This window comes from Arachis hypogaea, chromosome 10, assembly GCF_003086295.3.
Source record: "Arachis hypogaea cultivar Tifrunner chromosome 10, arahy.Tifrunner.gnm2.J5K5, whole genome shotgun sequence".
NCBI classification, from domain to species: Eukaryota; Viridiplantae; Streptophyta; class Magnoliopsida; order Fabales; family Fabaceae; genus Arachis; species Arachis hypogaea.
In genome coordinates, this window is record NC_092045.1 from 100,557,218 (window position 1) to 100,580,465 (window position 23,248).

The 23,248-nt window shown below is 30.5% G+C and overlaps 1 protein-coding gene across 1 annotated transcript in view; it reads left to right on the forward strand.

Moving 5' to 3' along the window:
- The window catches only part of LOC112716128 (uncharacterized), a 274,079-nt gene that overhangs the window by 225,613 nt on the left and 25,218 nt on the right, over window positions 1-23,248 (forward strand). The window lies entirely within an intron of this gene.

The window sequence follows — 23,248 nt, forward strand, 5'->3', positions numbered from 1 at the left end:
TTGTATCTCTGTTTTTAGTGTCTTGTTCTCAATATCTTGTCTTGTCCTATTCTCAGAGCCAAACTCAACTTTATATGTTATGAGAAACCCTAATTTTTTTCACTGTCTCTCTCTGTCTCCTTCCCTCCCCTCACCTTCAAACACTTGGTCTCTTACATGTTCATTCCTTATCTCATATTCACCGATCACTGCCATCTTCAACCTTGGCACCGTCGTCATAGTCGCGATTCATCACTTAGTAGAGTCATCGCCGACTCTATTAGATTTGTTGCCGCCTCTACTTGTCATTGGCTCCAGTAGATTCGTCATTCTCTGCAGTTTGCTACCTCCAGAAGACTCGTCATTGTCTCCAGCATCATCGTTGTTGCGTCATTGTCGTAGCTTCATCGTCGTTGCGTCATCGTCGCCTCTAGAGCACACGTCGCCACCTCCTGTTTACTGAGACTTCGACTGTGCCTTCACGCCGCCTGCTGTTTGCCATCGCAGACATCTCCTTCTCAGCTGCCGCCCACAACCTCCATCAGTGCATTGCAAGTAAATTAATTGTATGGGCGCGCTACACATCCATGTAACCATGTAACTAAGTTGGTCCAATCCCAAATAGATTCACGCGCATTAATGAGAGTGAAAATACGCGCCCGCTCATTATGAAAAAATGTTACTTCTTCTTCTTCTTCTTCTTCTTCTCTGCTCGTGTTATAGGCTTCACCGTTCTCCTCTGCTCGTATTTTCTTTATTGTTCTTCTTCTTCTTCTCTACTCGCGTTCTTCGTTATGGATCTGGATTGACTTCAAAGTAATTAGGTTTGTGGTTCTTCTTCTTCTTCGTTTTCTTCTTCGATCTGGACTTTTGAATTGAAATAATGAATGAATCAACTTCAAAATCAGTTGAATGAGTGCAATTTGGATTATTCTTCTGAAACACATCACAATAATCTTAACCATTGAACAAAGTAAAAAGAGGCCACCGAACCGAACAATGTACATGTGGTGAATAAATGGTGATCAACTTTCAATCAACAAGAATAGTATTTCTCTATGCAAAAGAAGTACTGAACAGAGTAACAACCAATTTCAAAACCCTAGTTACACTATCCACTGAACTGAAGAAGAAGAAGAACCTACGAGCGCAAATTTGAAAAAAGAAGGAGGATGAGGAGGAAGAGGAGGAGAAACACTATTCTTGTTGATTGAAAGTTGATCACCATTTATTCACCACATATACATTGTTCGGTTCGGTGGTCTTTGTGATTTCGGTTCACCAAATAAATGTTGTTCGGTTCGGTGGCCTGATGGCCTCCTTTTACTTTGTTCAATGTTTAAGATTATTGTGATAGCATGCAACAATCATTCCCTAGCTGTCTCAACGTAATAACCTGATTCAACTGATTTGAAGTTGAATCATTCATTATTTTCATTCAGAAGTATAGATCAAAAAAGAAAACGAAGAAGAAGAAGAACGACGGAGCTTATTACATTGAATTCAATACAAATCAATAATGAAGAATGTGAGCAGAGAAGAAAAATGCAGATAGAGGAAAACGACGAATTTTATTAGGTTGAAGAAGAAGAAGAAGAAGAAGAAGAATTTGAAAGAAGAAGGAGAAGGAGGAGGAAGAGGAGGAGAAATACTATTCTTATTGATTGAAAGTTGATCACCATTTATTCACCACATATACATTGTTCGGTTCGGTGGCCTTTGTGATTTCGGTTCACCAAATGAATGTTGTTTGGTTCGGTGGCTCCTTTTACTTTGTTCAATGTTTAAGATTATTGTGATAGTATGCAGTAATCATTCCCTAGCTGTCTCAAGGTAATAACCTCATTTAACTAATTTGAAGTTGAATCATTCATTGTTTCCATTCAGAAGTATAGATAGAAAAAAAAATGAAGAAGAAGAAGAACGAAGGAGCTTTTTACATTGAATTCAATGCAGATCAATAATGAAGAATGCAAGCAGAGAAAAAAATGTGAATAGAGAAAAATGACGAATTATATTAGGTTGAAGAAGAAGAAGAAGAAGAAGAAGAAGAAGAAGAAGAAGAAGAAGAAGAAGAAGAAGAAGAAGAAGAAGAAGAAGAAGAAGAAGAAGAAGAAGAAGAAGAAGAATTTGAAAGAAGAAGGAGGAGGAGGAGGAAGAGGAGGAGAAATACTATTCTTGTTGATTGAAAGTTGATCACCATTTATTCACCATATATACATTGTTCGGTTCGGTGGTCTTTGTGATTTCGGTTCACCAAATGAATGTTGTTCGATTCGGTGGCCTCCTTTTATTTTGTTCAATGTTTAAGATTACTGTGATAGTATGCAGCAATCATTCCCTAGCTGTCTCAACGTAATAACCTCATTCAACTGATTTGAAGTTGAATCATTCATTGCTTCCATTCAGAAGTGTAGATCGAAGAAGAAAACGAACAACGAAGCTTATTATGTTGAATTCAATGCAGATCAATAATGAAGAATGCGAGCAGAGAAGAAAAACGCGAACAGAGAAAAACGACGAATTTTATTAAGAAGAAGAAGAAGAAGAAGAAGAAGAAGAAGAAGAAGAAGAAGAAGAAGAAGAATTTGAAAGAAGAAGGAAGAGGAGGAAAAATACTATTCTTGTTGATTGAAAGTTGATCACCAGTTATTCACCACATGTACATTGTTCGGTTTGGTGGCCTTTGTGATTTCGGTTCACCAAATGAATGTTGTTCGGTTCGGTGGCCTCCTTTTACTTTGTTCAATGTTTAAGATTATTGTGATAGCATGCAGCAATCATTCCCTAGCTGTCTCAACGTAATAACCTCATTCAACTGATTTGAAGTTGAATTATTCATTGGTTCCATTCAGAAGTGTAGATCAAAGAAAAAACCAAAGAAGAAGAAGAACGACGGAGCTTATCACGTTGAATTCAATGCAGATCAATAATGAAAAATGCGAGCAGAGAAGAAAAACACGAACAGAGGAGAACGTCGAATTTTATTAGGTTGAAGAAGAAGAAGAAGAAGAACACGAACAAAAAAGAAGAAGAAAAATAATAAAAACATGATACGTTATATGAGGTGCATGTATAACAAACAACTGTGAAATGGAGGAACACGTGTATGAAAAAAGTTATTTAAATAACATCTATGTATTTTTTACATGAATGTAGAGCTTTTCGCTTAGCTTTAATCCCTAATAGTTATTGTTGTAAGCTTTTTTGTTGGAGAAATTAAGTATATATAGATCTCATGAAAATTGTCTTATTATAGCTAATGAAAATTATTCTCATTGGTAGAAATTATTCTCATTGTATATATCCTTTGATTTGAAGTAGATCTAAATGAAATTGTTGAAAAGATTATTCACTAAAAATAATCAAATCTAATGGATATGTTTTTAAAATTAATGTAAATCTGACTTTGTATTATAATTTAGAATTATTTAAAATTTATTTTTTAAAATCTATGAATACTTGTATATACTTGGATATCTGATGGATATGGGGTCTTCTTACTCATTACGAATACGAGAGGGGGATGGGGAACATTTATGGAAGATGGGGGTATATCCCCGTCTCTATAGGAATCTATTGTCATCCATATATGGAACTTCTATCTAGATTTTATCAATCATAAGTATTATATTTGTTACTTTATTTATTTACTAATATTGTTATTTATTTAAGTAGGGTACATTAAAAATATTTTTAAAATATTAATATTGCAATAATTTAGATATATTATATAAAACTAATTCTTTAATATAAATTTTGTCTGGGTTATTGTAACGTAACAAATTTGTCCCATTACATATTTTATTAGTTTATTTGGGTGTCATTGAATTATTTAAAAATTTTAATAAATATATATTTTTTAATTTTTAAAGTATTTAACAAATTTGTAATAATAAAAATAAAAATACTAGAAAATATATTTTTTAAATGATTATTTTTACTTAAAAAATTATTTTAACATAATAAATAAAAAATATTTTTATACGAAATATCTAAACATTAAATTATTTTGGATTAAGATTTTCTAAAATAAAAAAAAATTAGTAAAATGATAAAGTAAGGATTTAATCATTCTTAAATTGATAATGGGATACATATTTTATAATTATAAAATTAAGAGTATTTATTTATTTTGGTTCCTAAAAATTTTCACACCATATATTTTAGTCTCCAACTAAAATTAATCACTCAATTGGTCCCTAACAATTAACTCTGTCAGTCATTTAGGTTTTTTGTTCCGTCAACTCTAACGGAGGCCAAAATAGTCCCTAACAACTCTAACAGGAGACAAAATGCATGGTCCCTGACTCCCTCTATTTAGAAACGATACTATTTTTCCCCAATTTTCATCATATCTCGCATAACCCTAACAGTCTAACACTGCAACTTCAAGCTACACATGCACACTCTACAACTTCAATGTTCACAAGAAGAAAAATGCTCAACTTGTTCTCAACCAATTCATACTCAAGAAACTAATGACTATGTCTCTCAATTAGTATTTATCGTCTTCGATGGATCCTATGAATTTAGACAGCAAGTCCGATTTATTAAGACCCGTCGTTGTCGTCACCATCTCCCTCCTCCTCTACCCTATCATCTCCATGGCCACCACTTCGGTCGCTTCTTTCATCTTCTTCTTCGAAAAAAATGTTTAGTAATCGCTTCAGTTTTCATATGAGCAATGCCAATGACATTGCTCGCTGTACTGATAGGTTGGATACGAGGTTGAAACTGTTTGCCAGTTTGGACTCCGGAAGAGAAGGAATGAAACACTTGGGATCCATTCCAAATGAGAATTTTCATATGATGTCGAAGGAGAATCTTCTGGTGATGTCCTAATATCCAACAATCTATATTGCGTGTTTTTGGGGTAGTTGTAAAACTTGATCTTGAGGATGTGGTAGACGTTGTCGGGGTTGGAGGTGATGCTGTTATCGAAAATGTGGAAGTGGATGCTTCTGGTGGGCAAAGTGCAGTGAAAGTGAGTGTACCAGTCACAGAAATTTGGAAAGTGTGTGGTTCATGACATGTTGAGGTAGGTGCGACACACGTGACAGTTACACCATGACTTGATCTTGGAGTTGAAGAGGAGGAAGGAGAAGATGGAGAAGAAGATTGTGAAGATGAAGAAATAGAGTATGAATGTTGGGGTTAAACGAGATATGATGAAAATTGGAGAAAAACATTGTCATTTTCAAATAGAGGGGTCAAGGATCATTTTGTCCCCTGTTAGAATTACCAGAGACCATTTTATTCTCCTTTAGAGTTGGCAGAACAAATAAAGGACCTAAGTGATTGATGGAGTTAATTATTAGAAACCAATTAAATATTTAATTTTAGTTGAAAACTAAAGTATCTGATCCAAAATTTTTTGGAAATCAAGATAAATAAATACTCTAATTAATAGTGATTAATTCATCACTTTATCACTTTATTAATTTTTCACTTGAACAAATCTAAATTCAATTATTTTTATTTTTTTAAAAAATATTTAAAATAATACTTTTTTTTTCCGAAGTTCACCCAATCAAATCCAATATCTCATCTTTATAATAGAGATATAATTAAAAATAATTATCTATGCAAAATCAATTGCAATTTTTCTTAAATTAGATCATTATTTCGGGTTTGAGGCAGTGCATCTTAAACAAAACGCTATCAAAATTGACAGGTTAATTAAATAAGCGTAGCACTTCCGGTAGGAGTCTAAACAAGATTATACTAGTGCACGCAGTACAAGGAAAAGAACAATTTTATGTAAGCAAGCACAAAGGAACAAGATTGGACAGCTTTTTTCTCCTTTTTTCTTTATGAATATATTTTGCAATAATTGAAAATACTCTCTAGTTTTTTTGTATATTTTACTTTTCTATATACTTGAGCGGAACGTGATGAATCATTCGTCTCCACCTTTGGATATAACATAAATTATATCAAAGATCAAGATCAAGATCTTGGTGTGGGATAAATTAATTCATTAACCCTCATCATCCATATTAAATCACAAAAAATATAACATAATATGGAAGCGTATTTTTATTCATAAGAGTCAGAAATTGATGGAAGAATTTAAATCTTGTGGTTCTTTCAATCTTCCTCAATCAAAACCTTATGTATTTCTAGGCAGCTAACTGCAACTCTTTTAATGGAAAAAGAGCAACAAAAGTGGCTTTAGTATATTGAGGACCGAAACCCTGAATGCGTATTTATATTTGAACATGGCACTCATTAAACCCTTAAATCCAAATAAAATAGTATGTAAAGCCCAAAAAATAATATCTGGTTTTATTCTCATTTAATTCCAAATTAAAAGTAATAATGACTTATTCAATTAACATTTATAACAATAAATGAGATCATTATATAAATCATTTAATTTGAAATAGCATAATTTGTGATTATAATTAATATATGTATTGCCGACAAATAAGTTAGGAAATTAAATAATTTCCTAACAATCTCTCACTTGAGCTATACATATATTCTTTCTTGACATAATCACATCTTATAAACTTTATGTGCGCATCTGAATGTTATTTCTCTCATTACTTTAACAATCTGGTATGTCTCATACATTAGATATGGAACTACCGCAGCTTTTATCACATTAAATGCCGTGACTAAACCACGACAATCACCATCCTAATATACTTACCGACACAGATCAAATCTGGATGAGTAATATGGAAATTACATGCCAAGTGATCTCATGCATGTCTATTTCCAGCTGGTCCAACTTTAAAACTTTATTGAAATCAAACACAATACAAATATTACAAAATGAACATTTCATATAACATGAAATAAACCATCAACTTAATTCTGCAGAAAAATAATTCAATATCTGTCATAGGACGTATAGCATAAAATAAACTCCCACTAAATCAAGGAATCACAAATATTGACACACATCCGAGCAGTGTGCTCATGAAAACTTTAAGGATCAATTCCTTGATTAATGAGTCTGCTAGCATATACTCTGTTCCTATATGTCCTATGGAAATATATTTTTCTTAACCTTTCTCCTTGACAACTAAGAACTTGATATTTGTATGTTTCGATTTTGTCAAGCTCTTATTGTTATTGGAGTATAGTACTGCTGACTTATTGTCACAAAATATCTTTAATGGCTTTTCAATGTTATCTACTATATGAAGCTTAGTGACAAGGTTTCGCAGTCATATGCAATGTAATCCTTTGTTCTCTTTAAACAACGCATTACGCGTTTTAACAGCTATCCAATGATCCAATACCGGATTGCTCAAGTATCTACCCAACACTCCCACTATAAATGATATATCGGGACGTATGTAGACTTGAGCATACATTAAGCTCCATAGTGCTGATGCATAAGGTTTATCATGCATTGATGTCCTCTCAAGATCATTTTTAGGGCATTGCTTGAGATTGAACTTGTCTCCTTTAATTACGGGTGTGTTCGTTGGTCTACATCTTTCTATGACTTATCTACTTAAAATCTTTTGATATAGTTCTTTTGTGATAATCCAAGAATACCTTGAGATTGATCTCTTAGTATCTCGATTCCTAATACAAAAGAGGCATCATCAAGATCTTTCATTTCGAATTTGTTCGATAGAAATTTCTTAGTTTCATGCAACAAGCCTATATCGTTACTAGTAAGTAGAATGTCATCAACATATAAGACCAAAAAGATGTATTTACTCCCATTGAACTTGCGGTATACATATTTCTCTATAATATTTACCTCAAAACCATATGAGATAATAACTTGAAGAAACTTGTGATACCATTAACGGAAAGCTTGTTTGAGATCATAGATGAGTTTTCTCCTTTTTTCTGTTGGATCTCATTAATGGTATTTCTTGAGGTTGTTGAGCTTGCTGTATGGGTTAGGGTTGAGGAGGATTCTCATTATTTTGCCTGTACTGTAGCAGTATCTTGAGCAACAATGATATTCTCATTGTTCTTTTGTACTGTAACTAGATCTATAGTAGAATTCTCATTGTGCTCTTGTACTATAACTGTATCTTGAACAATAATGGGTACAAAGACTTGATCATTGTCAGTTATAGAATCCTCATCAAAAGCAACATTCCTAATATTTTCTTCCCCCCAAACTCAACATCCTCAAAAAATCTCGCATTTTCCGTTTCAAAAAATAGACCTTGATGCAGGATTGTAAAACTTGTACCCCCGTGAATGCTCAGGGTGACCAACAAAGTAGCAACTAATTGTCCTTGAGTCCAATTTTCTTTCATGCGGCCTATATGGTCGCGCCTCAGGTGGACATCCCCAAATATGCAAATGCTTTATACTAGGCCTTTTCCAAATCTAAATTTCATATGGAGTTTTGTTAACTGCTTTGCTTGGCACCCTATTAAGGATGTACACTGCGGTCTTTAAGGTTTCTCTCCAGAGTGATTCAGACAAGGAAGAATGACTAATCATCCTTCTCACCATGTCCTTAAGAGTTCGGTTATTTCACTCTGCAATACCATTCATGCTAGGTTTGCTTGGCATGGTGTATTGCAGAACAATACCACACTCCTCTAGAAAAAGAGCGAAAGGTCTGGGACGTTGCTCACCTAAACCGTAATATCTTCCGTAGTATTCACCACCACGATCAGATTTGACAGCTTTAATTTTCTTTCCAAGTTGAAGTTCAACTTCAGTTTTGAAAGACTTGAAAACATCCAAGACTTGGGACTTTTCATGAATTAAATATAGATACCCGTAACGAGAGTAATCATCTATGAACGTAATAAAGTACCGTTGTCCATTCCAAGAGACAGTAGGGAATGGGCCACATATATCGGTATGTATTAGTTCTAAGACATCTTTAGCTCTCTCGGCATCTACTTTCCTTTTGTTTGTCCTTTTTCTCTTTATGCACTCAATGCAGACTTCATAGTTTGCCAAATTTATGGGTCCAAGAATTTCATTCGACACGAGCCTCTGAATTCTCTGTTTAGAGATGTGGCCTAGGCGTTTGTGCCATAATGATGCCGAATTCTCATTTAGTTTTTTTTTTGTTTTGTACCCGTTTGCAGTATTTTATTATTATAGGAATTTAAGTCAAGCCTATATATTATCCACCAAATAACCAGAGCAAGTATTATTCGAATTATAAAAGAGACTGATTTTATTGTCTCCGAACGAACAAAATAACCTTATTTGTCCAAACGAGAAACAAAACCAAATTCCGTTCTAAATGACGGTACATAAAATGTCTCTAATAAATCCAAGTAAAATCCACTCGTGGAACATAATCTAAAAGTTCCTATAGCTTCGACTGCAATTATATTGCCGTCTGCCACATAGATATATCTTTCAGCATCACTTGGCGGTCGGCTCCACAGGCAACCCCTTCTTTACACGTCAAGTGGCATATTTGGTACAATCATTCTTCATGTGTCCCGCCTTCTTACAGAAGAAACAGGTTAAAACTTGATCCTGTTTCTTAGCTTTTTTTTGCTGAGAAGGCGCATCCGCAGTAGTATCACGCTTTCTTTTATACTGAGAAGATGAAGCCATGTGAGCACTTTCTGTCTTATCTTGCTGTAGCCTATCTTCTTCTTGCACACAGTGAGATATAAGCTCATTTAAGGACCAAGTGTCATTCAGAGTGTTATAACTCACTTTGAATTACCCAAAGTATGCAGGAAGAGAAATCAAAATGAATGCACGAGTAAAATCTTCAGACAACTCTAACTTTAGTGCTTTCAATTTTGAAGCAAGATGAGACATTTCCATAATGTACTCCCTAATGTTCCCTTTACCATTATACCTCATGGAGACAAGTTTGCTCAAAATATTACTTGCCTTCGCCTTTTCATTCTTAGTAAAGAATTTTTCTACACTCTTTAGGAACTGTTTGGTATCTTTATCCTCAGTAATTGAGCCCCGAAATGTCTCAGGAATTGAGCGTTTCATGATCATAATGCTCATTCGATTGGATCTCTCCTACTTCTCTATTTTAACCTCATTGAGATTTTCTGGAATGGAAGTGGGTTTCTCCTCTCGAAGAGCTATATCTAGATCCATACAACCGAAGACAATCTTCACGGTATCTTTCCAAACTTTAAAGTTTGAACCATTCAGCATAAAAATACTGCTAATTTGTGTAGAAACATTGGTAGCTGAAGCCATAGTTTCTGGATTAGAACAAAAGGAACATGCAGTAAATATTAGTTAAATAATGGGAAAAATCCATATTGAGATATCTAGAACAACATTAATTTTCAATCTTTGGATAGAAAATTAACTGTAAGTGATAATCTCATTGCAGTAATCAAATATTGTCAAAATTCATGTCACACATTAAGCCTTTCTTTGGACCGACTTAATGCGCACATGGAGACTTAAACTTCGCAACCTATTTATTACCGCATATATTTTCTATTAATTGGCCAAACAATAACCTTCCTTTGAGACGATTATTGACCGCATAATTAATAGAAAATAAACAGAAGTGTGCAATGTTTATTATTTGGCCAAACAATAAACTTCCTTTGAGCCGATTATTGTTCGCATAAATAATAAGTATTACTTTATTTTTAATTAATTACCCAACATATATTTACTATCAATATGTGCATATAATTTGGCGAAATATAGCCATTTCTTTGGACCGACCAATATTCGCATGAATTACATATTACTATATTTCTAATGTTTTAAATAAATAAATTTTTACAAAAGATGTTACTTTAATAGCATAATGTTCAATTAATTTATTCTAAAACCAAATCTTTATAAAATAAGTGGGTATACTAATCCAAATTATTACTAATTTCCTTATGTAATAATTAGAAAATATATTTAAATCATAAAAGAATTTAAATTTTAATAGTGTCTTTTTAGACCTTTAAAAAAATAATTATAACTGAATTTATGTGCCAAAAAAATTGTTAATCCATTAAAATTTAAAATTAATCATTATATAAATTAAATGCCAAATTGATATCGTGTAATATATATATATATATATATATATATATATATATATATATATACTTTAATGTATAATCAAACAATGATAATGTGTATCAACATACATATTGGCACGTCTATACACATGTAGAAAATAGAAAAGTACAGATTTAAAGATTTGCTTACACCACACTTTCTAAAGTCACACTTTAAACTGTAACTCTTTAAAAAAAAAGTGTCACCTAATAGAAAAAAATAAATTAGAATATTTAAGAGAAGAAATAATTAAGTTATCAAAATTAATAGATCAAAAATTAATGATCTTAACTAATGTTAACTGTAATGACACCGAATTCTTAAAATCAATACAAAATGATTTTTCTCAAAATCTTTATTTTACTATAAGTTTTATTGAAGGACTTCAAAAACCTGAAAAAACTTATTTTTCACACGGAATTTCTAAGAAATGTTACCATGGAAATGATTCCCCACATCTTTATCATACTTTTAACCCACAATTAAATTCTATAGTAGATATGCTTGAAGAAATATTAGTATCCATAAAATTTCAAAGAAATAAAGAAAAAGAGAATCTCAAAGAAGAAAAATTTCAAAATATAATCAACATAACAGATCTAAAAGTAAAACTACCACTAAAATTATGAATATTGAAGAAAAATTAGAAGAAGTTACAATGCTTTTTAAACAATTAAAAATGGCTCAATAAAATAATATTATGGAACAAGGATTTCAAATAGAAGAAGAATTAGTAAATTCTGAAAATATAGAAAATGAAGAACACATCATAGATTATTCAAGTGACGAAGAACCAGCAATTCCAATACAAGTAAAAAATGAAGCTGGAACATCTAAAGATAACCAATCTCAATATAAATGGGAAGCAGGTTTTGATAATTATGCTTTTAAAAAAGGGTTTATAAATAAAGATTCAAAATATACAAAAATACCATCAAAATACGTTCCTAAAATCCAGGAAATGGAAGGAGAAAGAATGCTTGATTTAGACTGTAAAAAGAATGAAAAAAAAAATTTCGAAAATTGGTTGAATTCCTTTTTATTAGAAGCTTTTACTAATTCACAGCTTAGTGAATTGTCTGGAAGAGATATTTGGAATTACATAGGATTTCATACTAAAGGAACTATAAGAGATTATATGACATCAATAGAAAACCAAATAATAGAAGATTTAGCAACAAAAACAACAGCTTATGATAAGATATTACATATAATGATGATTCTATATAAAGAATTTTTTGGAAAAAATATTATAGATCATAGACAAGAAGTCTATAATAAAGAATATCAAGAAGCAAAAAACCATTTAGCTAATATCCAGATATATGATCTATGTAATGTGGAATCTTATATATGTGAATATAGAATACATTATTACAAATTAAAAGAAGAAGATAAAAATCATTATCTTAGTATGTATATAACAAAACTTCCATATCCTGCTAATGAATTTATAATGGGAAGATTTATAAGAGAAATAAATAGAGGGACAATTGAAAATAATTTTGGTGGAGCAACCGCTGCAATAAGAGAGGAAATAAAAGAACGTTGTATGCAAGAAGCAACTCAAAAAAGATTTGCAAATATAATTAGAATTTGCTGTCAGGATAATGAAGAGATACCCCAAAAATATGGGCTTAATAAAAATTTTCAGAGAAAAAGAAAATATCAATTTAGAAAAAGAAAATACTATCCAAACTGGAGAAAAAAGAGGTATTTTAGAACAAGAAATAACAATAAAAACAAAAGGTAAAAAAGTGACTATTGCCCAAATAAAAAAGAAAACTGTAAGTGTTGGTATTGCCAAGAAGAAGGACACTATGCAAATGAATGTCCGAAAAAGAAGGATAAAAAAGACCTTACTAAACAAATAGAAATTGCTAAGTCTTGTTTTATGGAACCTTTAGAGGAATCTGATGATAACCTAGACTATATTTTTGAATATGTCTCAGAAACAGACTCAGAGACTGAGTAATAATGCCACATTTATTACTATAAAAATAACAGAAAAATTTATAAATGCTTTTATAGATTCTGGAGCAACACAATGCTTTGCTAGTTCAAATATAAAACTTGATTGGAAAAAATTAAAGAAACCATTAAGAGTTAGAATAGCTGACAAATTAATACATAAAATTGACCAAAAAACAGAGATGACTGAAATTTTTATTCAAAATTATAGGTTCATTGTTCCATCTATATATATGTTAGATTCTGGAATGGATTTTATCATAGGAAATAACTTTTTAAAACTATATCATCCATTCATTCAAGAATTAACATATATAGTTTTAAAAGCTCCACACGATTCTTCAATAAATCAAAAATCAAAACGTATAAAAATACCAACTACTACTATAGATAAGATCTTAAAATTTAAAATATTTTCTATTTTAGAAACATGTTATTTAAATTTATACTTTCAGATAAACATTCCAAAAAATAATCTTGAAATAAAGATAGAAGAACTTTTGGATGAAATTTGTGCTGAAAATCCTTTAGATATTAAAAATACAAATAACGAATTAGTAAGCATTAAATTAAAAGATCCTACAAAATAGATAAATATTCCAAATAAAATTCCTTATTCCGCAAGAGATAGAGAAGAGTTCTCTTTAGAATGTAGAGATCTTTTGGAAAAAGGAATTATAAGATTAAGTAAAAGTCCTCATGCGGCTCCAGCCTTTTATGTCAAAAACAATAATGAAATTAAAAGGGGAAAACGAAGAATGGTTATTAACTATAAGAAGATAAATGAAGCAACTATTGGTGATGCTCATAAACTTCCAAGAAAAGATTCTATTTTAGAAAAGATAAAAGGAGCAACTTGGTTTTCATCTCTTGATGCAAAATCAGGATATTGGCAACTTCGGTTAGACGAAGAAACAAAGAAATTAACTGCTTTTACTTGCCCAACAAAAGAATCAACAAGTGTGTTACTCTATGAATGGAATGTATTACCATTCGGATTAAAACAAGCTCCAGGTATTTATCAAAGATTTATGGAAGAAAATCTAAAAGAGTTAAATGAATTTGTTTTAGTATACATTGATGATATACTAATTTTTACAAAACAGGATAAAGAAGATCATCTTCAAAAATTATTAATAGTTTTAGAAAGATGTAAAGAAAAAGGACTAGTTCTTAGCAAAAAGAAAGCAAGAATAGCAAAACAAGAAATAGAGTTTCTTGGATTAATTCTATCCACTCAAGGAATGCTAAAACTTCAGCCAAATGTCCTAGAAAAGGTAAATTTATTTCCTAATAAAATAGAAGATAGAAAATAATTACAAAGATTTTTAGGATGTATAAATTATATTTCTGATCAAGGATTTTTAAAGAATATAACAGAATATACTAAAAGCTTATTTCCAAAAATAAGTACTAAAAAAGAATGGAAATGGGATGAAAAAGACAGTATGCAAATTCAAAGGATTAAAGAATTATGTGAAAAACTTCCAGAACTCTATATTCCAGAAGAAAATGACTACTTAATAGTAGAAATAGATGCTTCAGACATAACCTGGTCAGGATGTCTAAAAGCTAAGAAAGCTATAAAAAGTTTAGAACAAGAAAAAGAATCACTAGATTCTAAATATTTCCCAAGGGAATTACTTTGCAGGTATATTTCAGGGACTTTTACTCTAATAGAACGGAGATATACCACTCATGAAAAGGAAACTCTAGCAGCAATTAAATCTCTTAAGAAATGAAAAATTGATTTACTACCCAGAGAATTTACATTAAGGACAGATTCAAGTTATCTAACAGGTTTCATATGATATAATTTAAAAGTTGATTATAATCATGGACGATTGGTAAGATGGCAATTATTTTTGTTACAATATCCAATAAAAATTGAATATATTAAGGGTGACAAAAATGTTATTGCAGATACATTAACAAGAGAATGGAGTTCGTCTACAACGCATTAGATCAAGAAATTCAGAAATACGAACAAGAACTTGAAAAATGCAAGCATTGTCAGCAAATAAGGACACAGATCCAATCCCTCAAAAAAGCCATCGAAGCAATGAAATCAACACAACAACCAAAACCATCAGAGTTCAGCCAGCTAAGCGTGGTGGACAAATCAGGTGAAGAAAAAATTCCATAAAATAAAACAATTGCTGAAATTATCAAAAAATCCATCCAAGATAAAAAATATTATGTAATTTATAATGGCCCCATGAAAGGAGTATATGATGCCTGGGAAAAAGCAGCACCATTTACACATCAATCAAGGATAATTCATAAAGGAGGGTTTTTAACACTGGAAGAAGCAAAGGAATCTTTCAGGGAATATGAAGCTCTTCATCCAGAGCAAACCCTAAAAAGAGCAGATAAAGCTCCAATTCAAACCCAGAGAATAGGAATAATAAGAAACATTCCTACAAGGGCTGAAATCAAGGAAAAGAAAAGGGTCTGTAGATCAAATCTCGGAGAAACCCTTAACATAGTCATAAATTGGACTGAAGAAAAAAGGGCAATCTTGGGATATTATCCTATTGCCAAAGAACAGCTAACAAAGCTGGTTATATTTCCAGAGGCTTCCCCATCTGACACCTATCAGTTTTTCCAGTATGGATTAATTGATACAATTTTAATTTTTAATGATTTGAAAATTATTAGTGAGTTTCCTGCAAGATTCATTGATGCAGTAAAGAGATTTAAAATATGATTGACAACGTAAATCCAAGGGATATATCCCTAAAATTTACGAATAGTCAACCTATTTTTAATGAAGAAGAAGAATGCTTAGTTCCAGCACATCAAGTAATCTTCATGTCCGTCTTCCCAGGAAATTTTCAACCAATTGATCAAGTTCAAGATTTAACAATCTACAGTCATGAAGGAAGACTAGCCAGCATACTAGCAAGGGTCTTCGAAAGAACTCAAAAGATAACAAGAGAATCTCACACAAGAATCAATTATAAAAGTAGAAATACTTTGCTTGTGTCCAGTAAAAGGAATGAAATTGAAGAAAGAGAGATGAGACTCTTAGTGAAATTTGAATCAGCATTCTACAACTTATCTGGACTCTTAGAAAAGCTCCCCGAATGGATAAAGAGGAATCTCTGCTATTTGATAAAAGACAGAGAAGACCACAAGTGCCAGCTATGTGTCTCAAAGTTATCTGAAGAAAGCAATAATGAAACGGAATCAACCCACATGATAAAGGAAGAAGACAACGCATCTGAAGGTCACATGATGAAAGGAGAAGACAGCACATCTGAAGCATCTCTCAACATTATTGCATAGTGACGTAAGCGCTTAGGTCATAGAGCACCAACAATGTAGCTAGTGCAAGATAATAAACAATGACGTAAGCAATGATGTCATAAGAAGGGTAAGGATGGGAATTGTCCATCAGACCCAACCATTATAAATAGGTTGTTTAGGCAATTGTAAAAGGCATCAGACAATAGAAAGCAGAAGGCTAAGAGTACTCATATGCTAGGAGAGCAAGGAGGAAGCTGCCAAGGCGATTCTAAAGTCTGAAGAAGAATTCCCTTAGGAAAACCCAATTCTAAACTCCCCTCTGGAGTTAGTATCTACAATCTCCCCTCTGGAGATAAAAACATCTTATGTAAAATATTCTAAATAAAGGAAGTTTTTTCAGAAAGGTACGCCTTTATCCTAATCTCTTAGTTATGAATTATTTAGAAAGTTTAGAATTAACGGAAGAATCTGATTATTATAGATTATCTGCTTTATTAGATAATGAAAAACAGGCTGTTCTAAAAACAGAATTAAATCTCAAATCAAATGAAAATTTTAATAAACAAAATCTTTTAAAAGAAATTTTTAATAGACAAAATATAATATACTATGGAAAAATTCAACTTGAAGCTCCTATAAAGATAAAATCCACCAATGGAGAACTTGAAATAGCTTTGATAAATGATGAAGAATTGAGTAAACAGATTGAGAAAATTAAGGATCAACAAAAAGATCTAAAATTGGATAGATTCATATTAGTACTATACAAGTCTTAATCAAATCTACATATATGAAAGGAATTAATTCACCAATAAGCTTAGCAATCTGTGACAAAAGAATTACTGACGACCCAATAGATCAAATAATTGGAATTGTTCATGGAAACTTGGCAAACGTAAATGTTAAATTCAATGCCCATCTTGGATATGCTATACCTTTATCAACTGAAAACCTTGGAAGATCTATAAGTTTGGCCTATAAATTCCACAGAAAGAATCTAATGGAACAAGACGATGAATCATTTTCAATTACATATGCAATAAATTATGCTTTAACAAATAGCCATCATAGTATAATATTTAAAAACAGAGAAAGAATTTATGTTGATGAATTATTTCAGAAAATTGTAAAAACATAAATACCAAAATATAAAGCTATTGAAAATCCAGTTCTATTATTAAAAGAACCATCAGGAAAATTAGTTTCATCGAATTTTCAAATAAGAGAATCTAAAATTAATAGCCCTTTAAGTTTATCCAAGTTAAAGATTAAAGAAGAAAATTCTGAAATAAAAGAATTAACAAAAAAGGTCAAAAAATTAAATGAAACCCTAAACATTAAATTATGACAATAAATAAAGAAAAAATATATGTAACTTATCAAGACAAGAAACAAGAGCTCTTTGAAAGAGAAAATCGGTTGAATTATTCACAGTTTTCTGAAATAAATCAAAGAGCATTTGAAGCTCTAAAAATAATCTATGACAAGTTAAAAAGAGAAGTCGAAGAGCTAGAAAAATTAATAGAATCTCTAGAAAATAGTGATGAATCGATGATAGAATTTGCAGAAATTCTAAATAATGAAGCATACAAGGATTGAGAAACCAGAAAATAAAATAAAAAGAAAAAGGGCGAAAAAATTAAAAAGTAAAATAAAGGAGTATAAAAGGGAATTAAATAATTTTCAGATTGAAATTAATGACCTTATAATAAAAAGGATAGAAATAAAATAAATATAAACAAGTTGGAGTTAAACTTAAAAAATTTATAAATGTCTAGAAAACCATATTATGACTTAAAAGAATTAAAGCTGTTAACAGAAAAAATGGAGAATGAAGTTGAAAAATTAAAAGGATATTTAGAAACAACAGAAAGTGTAGAAATAAAAGAAGTTTTTGAGGATTTAAGAAAATATATTAAAGAAAAAGACAAACAGATAAAAGATTTTATATACAATAATCCATGCAAAAAAGAATATTATAAACTAAAACAAGATTGAAAAACTATAAAAATCAGAATTATGGTCAATACTTTTGATTATGAATTATTCAAAGTCATTTTACTTTTAAAAATTTATGAATTATTCAAAGTCATTTTACTTTTAAAAATTGGTATCAGAGCCAAGTTAACGATTAAGGGTAACACTTTTCCTTTAAGCAACACTTTTAGTGATATACTTTTAAATCAATAAAAAACAAAAATCTGTAAATCTGTACCAAAACACATCTGTATACTAGATGGACCCATAAAAAATTCATGATGCATCAGTAAATATACTAATTAATATATATATATATATATATATATATATATATATATATATATATATATATATGACGCACACGCACATCATGGAAACAATTTCACGAAGCGTGCATCGATTTTTATATGTAACGGAAACAGTGTACAGTGCATATGTATATATATTGATCCAATAAAATAAAATCGAATATTTTTGATGCTTAAATTATGGATGGCACTGATATTGTGTGGGATAAATTAATTCATTAATTCAAATCATTCATATTGAATCACCAAAAATATAACATAATGCGAAAGTGTATATTTACTCATAAGAATTAGAAATTGATGGAAGAATTTGAATCTTATCGTTCTTTCGATCTTTTTTAACCAAAGTCTTATGTATTTTTAGGCGGCTGAACTGCAATTTTTTTGATGAAAAAAGAGCAACAAAGGCGGCTTTGATATATTGGGGACCGAAACCCTTAAGGCCTATTTATATTTGAGCATGGCATCCATTAAACCCTTAAACCCAAATAAAATAGTATCTAAAGTCCAAAAGATAATTATCTAAATAACAAAAGATAATATCTGATTTTATTCTCATTTAATTCTAAATCAAAAGTAATAATGACTTATTCAATTAGTATTTATAACAATAAATGAAATCATCATTATATAAGTTATTTAATTTAAAATAACATAATTTGTAATTATAATTAATATAGGTATTGTCCACAAATAAATTAGAATAATTTTCTAACACTTGAAAGCTATGTTTGAGGGTGAATGGGATGACCTCACGGTGGACTTTAGACCAATGATAGATTTAAAAAATTTATTAGTAGGGATAAAATTTAGGTTTAACTGTATAGATATATTTTTTTGTTTTTTATAATATTTTACATATCAATAAATAATCTGTTATAGATCTGAATTTCATTTAATAGCATATTATTAGTTAATGAATTACTACATATACGAACGAAATTTGAATTTCTAACCCTTATTTAAGTGAATAATCGAACTAATTATTAGACTAACTCAAATTAATTTAGATATATTTAAAATTTTAAATTAGAACTCTATATATATTGAAAAATAATAAAAAAAATAATTTTACACACATTATAGCATTTAAAATAATAAAAAAATTATTTATAACAATTTTTTATTATTTTTAACATGATCAAATATTATTTTATATGTTCTTAAAAATTATTTAATTATTTATTATCTCCTATCCAATTGTGAAATTCATTTATTATAATATTTATGGTATAAATAAATTTTTTAATTAAAGTAATTACTATATTCAAGACTATTTTAATAAAAATATTAATATAGTATATTAATATATAGATAATACATTTTTTTATCTTAAATAACTTTCTAAAAAATCACCAATAATTTAAGTTGTATTTAATTAAAAAACTAAATTTGAATTTAATTATCAACTAATTAGCTAGTATCATAAAGTTAATTATTACTATTTTTATAAGTTGTTTATTTATTTTTAATTTTTATACTAAATCAAATTTAATAAAATAATATTATTGTATGTTAAATTTAACAAAATATTTTTTAACATAAAACATAAGAAAATAATTTATATTTTATATTGGAAAAAACATAATATAACAAGAAAAAAATATATACATATATATATAATTATTAGTATTTTTTTAAAAACTTTTGTGGGAGAAAATACCCCCTCTTCTTTATATTTGGGTTCATCCCTTGTTAAAACCAACTTTGTAATTGAGAGGTACTTAAACTCATGTATTTGATCAAGCTAATGATTTCTATTTTTATTGTAGATTATTTGAAAATACTTTAATTTTTATGTAAATTTAGAAAAAAATATGTTACATAATAATATTATTAAGGGGCTAGTTAATAAAAATTATAATTTAGACATATAAAATTGAATGATACATTAAAAATCTTGTTATTGTTTGGTTGGGGATTACTTGCTTCCAATGGTAGAGGAAGGTCAGACTAATTTTGTTGACGGTGCCATTGAGGAGAGAGGTTAGGCCTGGGAGTAGAGGGTTTAAGAGGGATTAGTGGTGAAAAGTCTTCTCTATCTCTTCCTTTTTTTGCTATTGCCATTAGTATGAAATGTTATGATGTTGAGAAACTTAAATATCTTTATATATATATAAAGTTAGAATAGTAAAACAGTAAAACAAGCCTAAATGAGCTTGCTTTTTGACAAGTGTGTACATAATTTTCTTGCACGTAGAGTAGTGTAACTCATTAATTTTATGTACATCTTCATTTGCTTGCTGATCGAAGGTTATGGTTTAACTTTCTCCAATCCCAATATTAATTTAGCTTCCTTTGTTCTTATTGGCTGAGGAGAAGCTTGGAGGATCGCCAAATTGGGAATCTTGCCTGATTAGGTACCATTAACATTGCATGCAATTTTTATAATTTTGTCGTGCTGTTATTTCATTTGAAATTTTAAATTTGTTTTTTTTCACCGTGGAGAAGTTAGTGCTCTATTTATAAGTGTGATTGTGAATGTGGTGTAGAAACTATAGACACAACAGAAAAGCATTTTGAAATGGCAATGGCCAATGTTCCAATGATGCAAGTGGTGTAACTGATCGAGTAATGGATGTCAACCCATCGAAACTATCATGGTCCCTGGTAGTTGGAGTAGTCCGACTATACAACATTCTAAGCCAGTGAAATCTAGAGTAAGTTTTTAGCACCGAAATGATTATTAAGGATCAATGGGTGAATTAATCATGTCCTCATGTTGTAAGTTTTGTTTTGAGGATTAGGGTGGTTTGATTAATTTGTGGTTGATTATTGCTTGTAGGGTGATCGGATTTACTGTATCGTCTCGAGAAATAGCGTAACAATATTTAGGAGCATGCTTCATGAGAATGAAATCTATTCAATGAGAAATTTTATTATCCAAGGATATAGAAAGTTAGTCAGGACTACACTCACAAGTATAAATTAAGTTTCTACATGAAAACTTATGTTTCGAGTCTTTCCTCTAAGACATTTCCCTTCAGCCCGTTTTCTTTTACGAAGTATGAAGTAATCGAGTCAATGGCTATGGCCTAAAACTACCTCATTGGTTAATGTATACATGCTGGCTATTATTTTCAGTTGCTGCTTTTAATGTATCTCTCCTTCGTTTTGATTGAATATGCACTCAACACATATGATTTTTAAGGTATTTTGAAGATTGTATTGGTCATGTGGTAGTGAAGGAGGACGCAAGAGACTTGGTGACCAAAAGTGGGCAACCCATTAACTGGATGGTGGTGTATTTGGAGGATCTAGAGTTTGTTTTCTGAAGACTCCCTTTATTCATGAATAAATTGTTCTGTTAGGGTTATAGTTTATGGTATACAATTATTTACCTGACTACATGGGTGTGTGTTTATAGATATATTTTGTGTATATGTTTAGGAGAAATAAGATGAAGTGTACACTACTTAACCGTTTTGTTGATCAAGTAGTTGCATTTCTACGTAAGTCAAATTGTGAACCATTCATTAGTCTTGGTGGCATAGCTATTTAAATCATATGTCTATTTGAATGATGTTAACATCCAAAGTAGCTTTGATCCTTCTCGGGTATATTATAATGCTCAATTTTCTACTTTTATTAGTTATCGAAAGAGGTATGACAATAAGACAAATAGATTTTATCCTTCTCGATTATATTGCATTTTATTACCTATGTTTTGTAGTTTACTTGTGCAAGGAGATCTTGCTTCTTAATGAATCAATAATCCAGAGTCATTCCATCCCTTCGGTGTTTGATGAAATATTGTGGGAGAACAATTCCAATTAAATCTACGGAAGAGGTTCGTAGCAAGTGAGATTGTTGGTTGTTTGTTAATTTACTCATTCAAACATCTTCTGAAGTTTATTTATTGGAACACGTTTTTTTTGCTTCATTAGGAGACATCTTGCTGAGTTGTTGGTACTATAGTTTCTGTAGAGGTGGGTTTAAAGGATGGGTTCTATGTATTGTGCAACACATGTCCTAAGAAAGTGAAACCCAATAAAGACCAATATTGGTGTGAGTATTGTAGAAAAGTTGGGTTTAATGGCGCTGCGAAATAATCGTAACTGTTAAACCATACCAGGTATTAGTGTTCTTCTCTTGTAGAATTTGATGTCCTTTAATGGAATAAACTCATGTCATTCTAGATATCGGTTTGGAGTCATCCTCACTGATGGTATATGGTGTATTAAGGAAACATTATAGAATTCTGAAGGCAAGACTATTGTAGAAAGATCAACAAGGGAAATAAAAATTGGTAGTGTAAGTGTTCATGTTATTTAATTTAACTTTGAGTAGTTAGATCCTAATTCTAGCTAAATCTTTATTCCTAACTTGATATTAATAATACACAAGCAACATCTCAAGGAAATTTCTATCTGAAAGCTTTTGATGCCATCATTAAGAAAAAATATTTATGTAAATTGTCTATCACTTTTAGGAATATCAAATTTGTGGACCAGGTTTACAGTGTAGTTATGACAAGTGATGATGAGTCCCTCATAGAACTTTATGGGACACAAAATTTAAACCGTTATCATGGTTTTGACTTTTAGAAATCTTAATAAATATTCTACTTCTGAGTTGTAAAAGTTTATCTGTGTGAGATGCTATTTTCAAGGAGGAGATCATTTATTCAATCGATTTGGGTAGTAATTGCCATATGAAAACTGACTCTGAAAAAAATGTACTAGGTGTTGTATCTCTTTCTAAGGTTAGTACAAATTTAGAGCATCTTAACTTTTTTAAAGTTAATATTAAGTAAGCTATTTTGATAGATATTTTGTTTCTTATTACATAATTGTTTAATA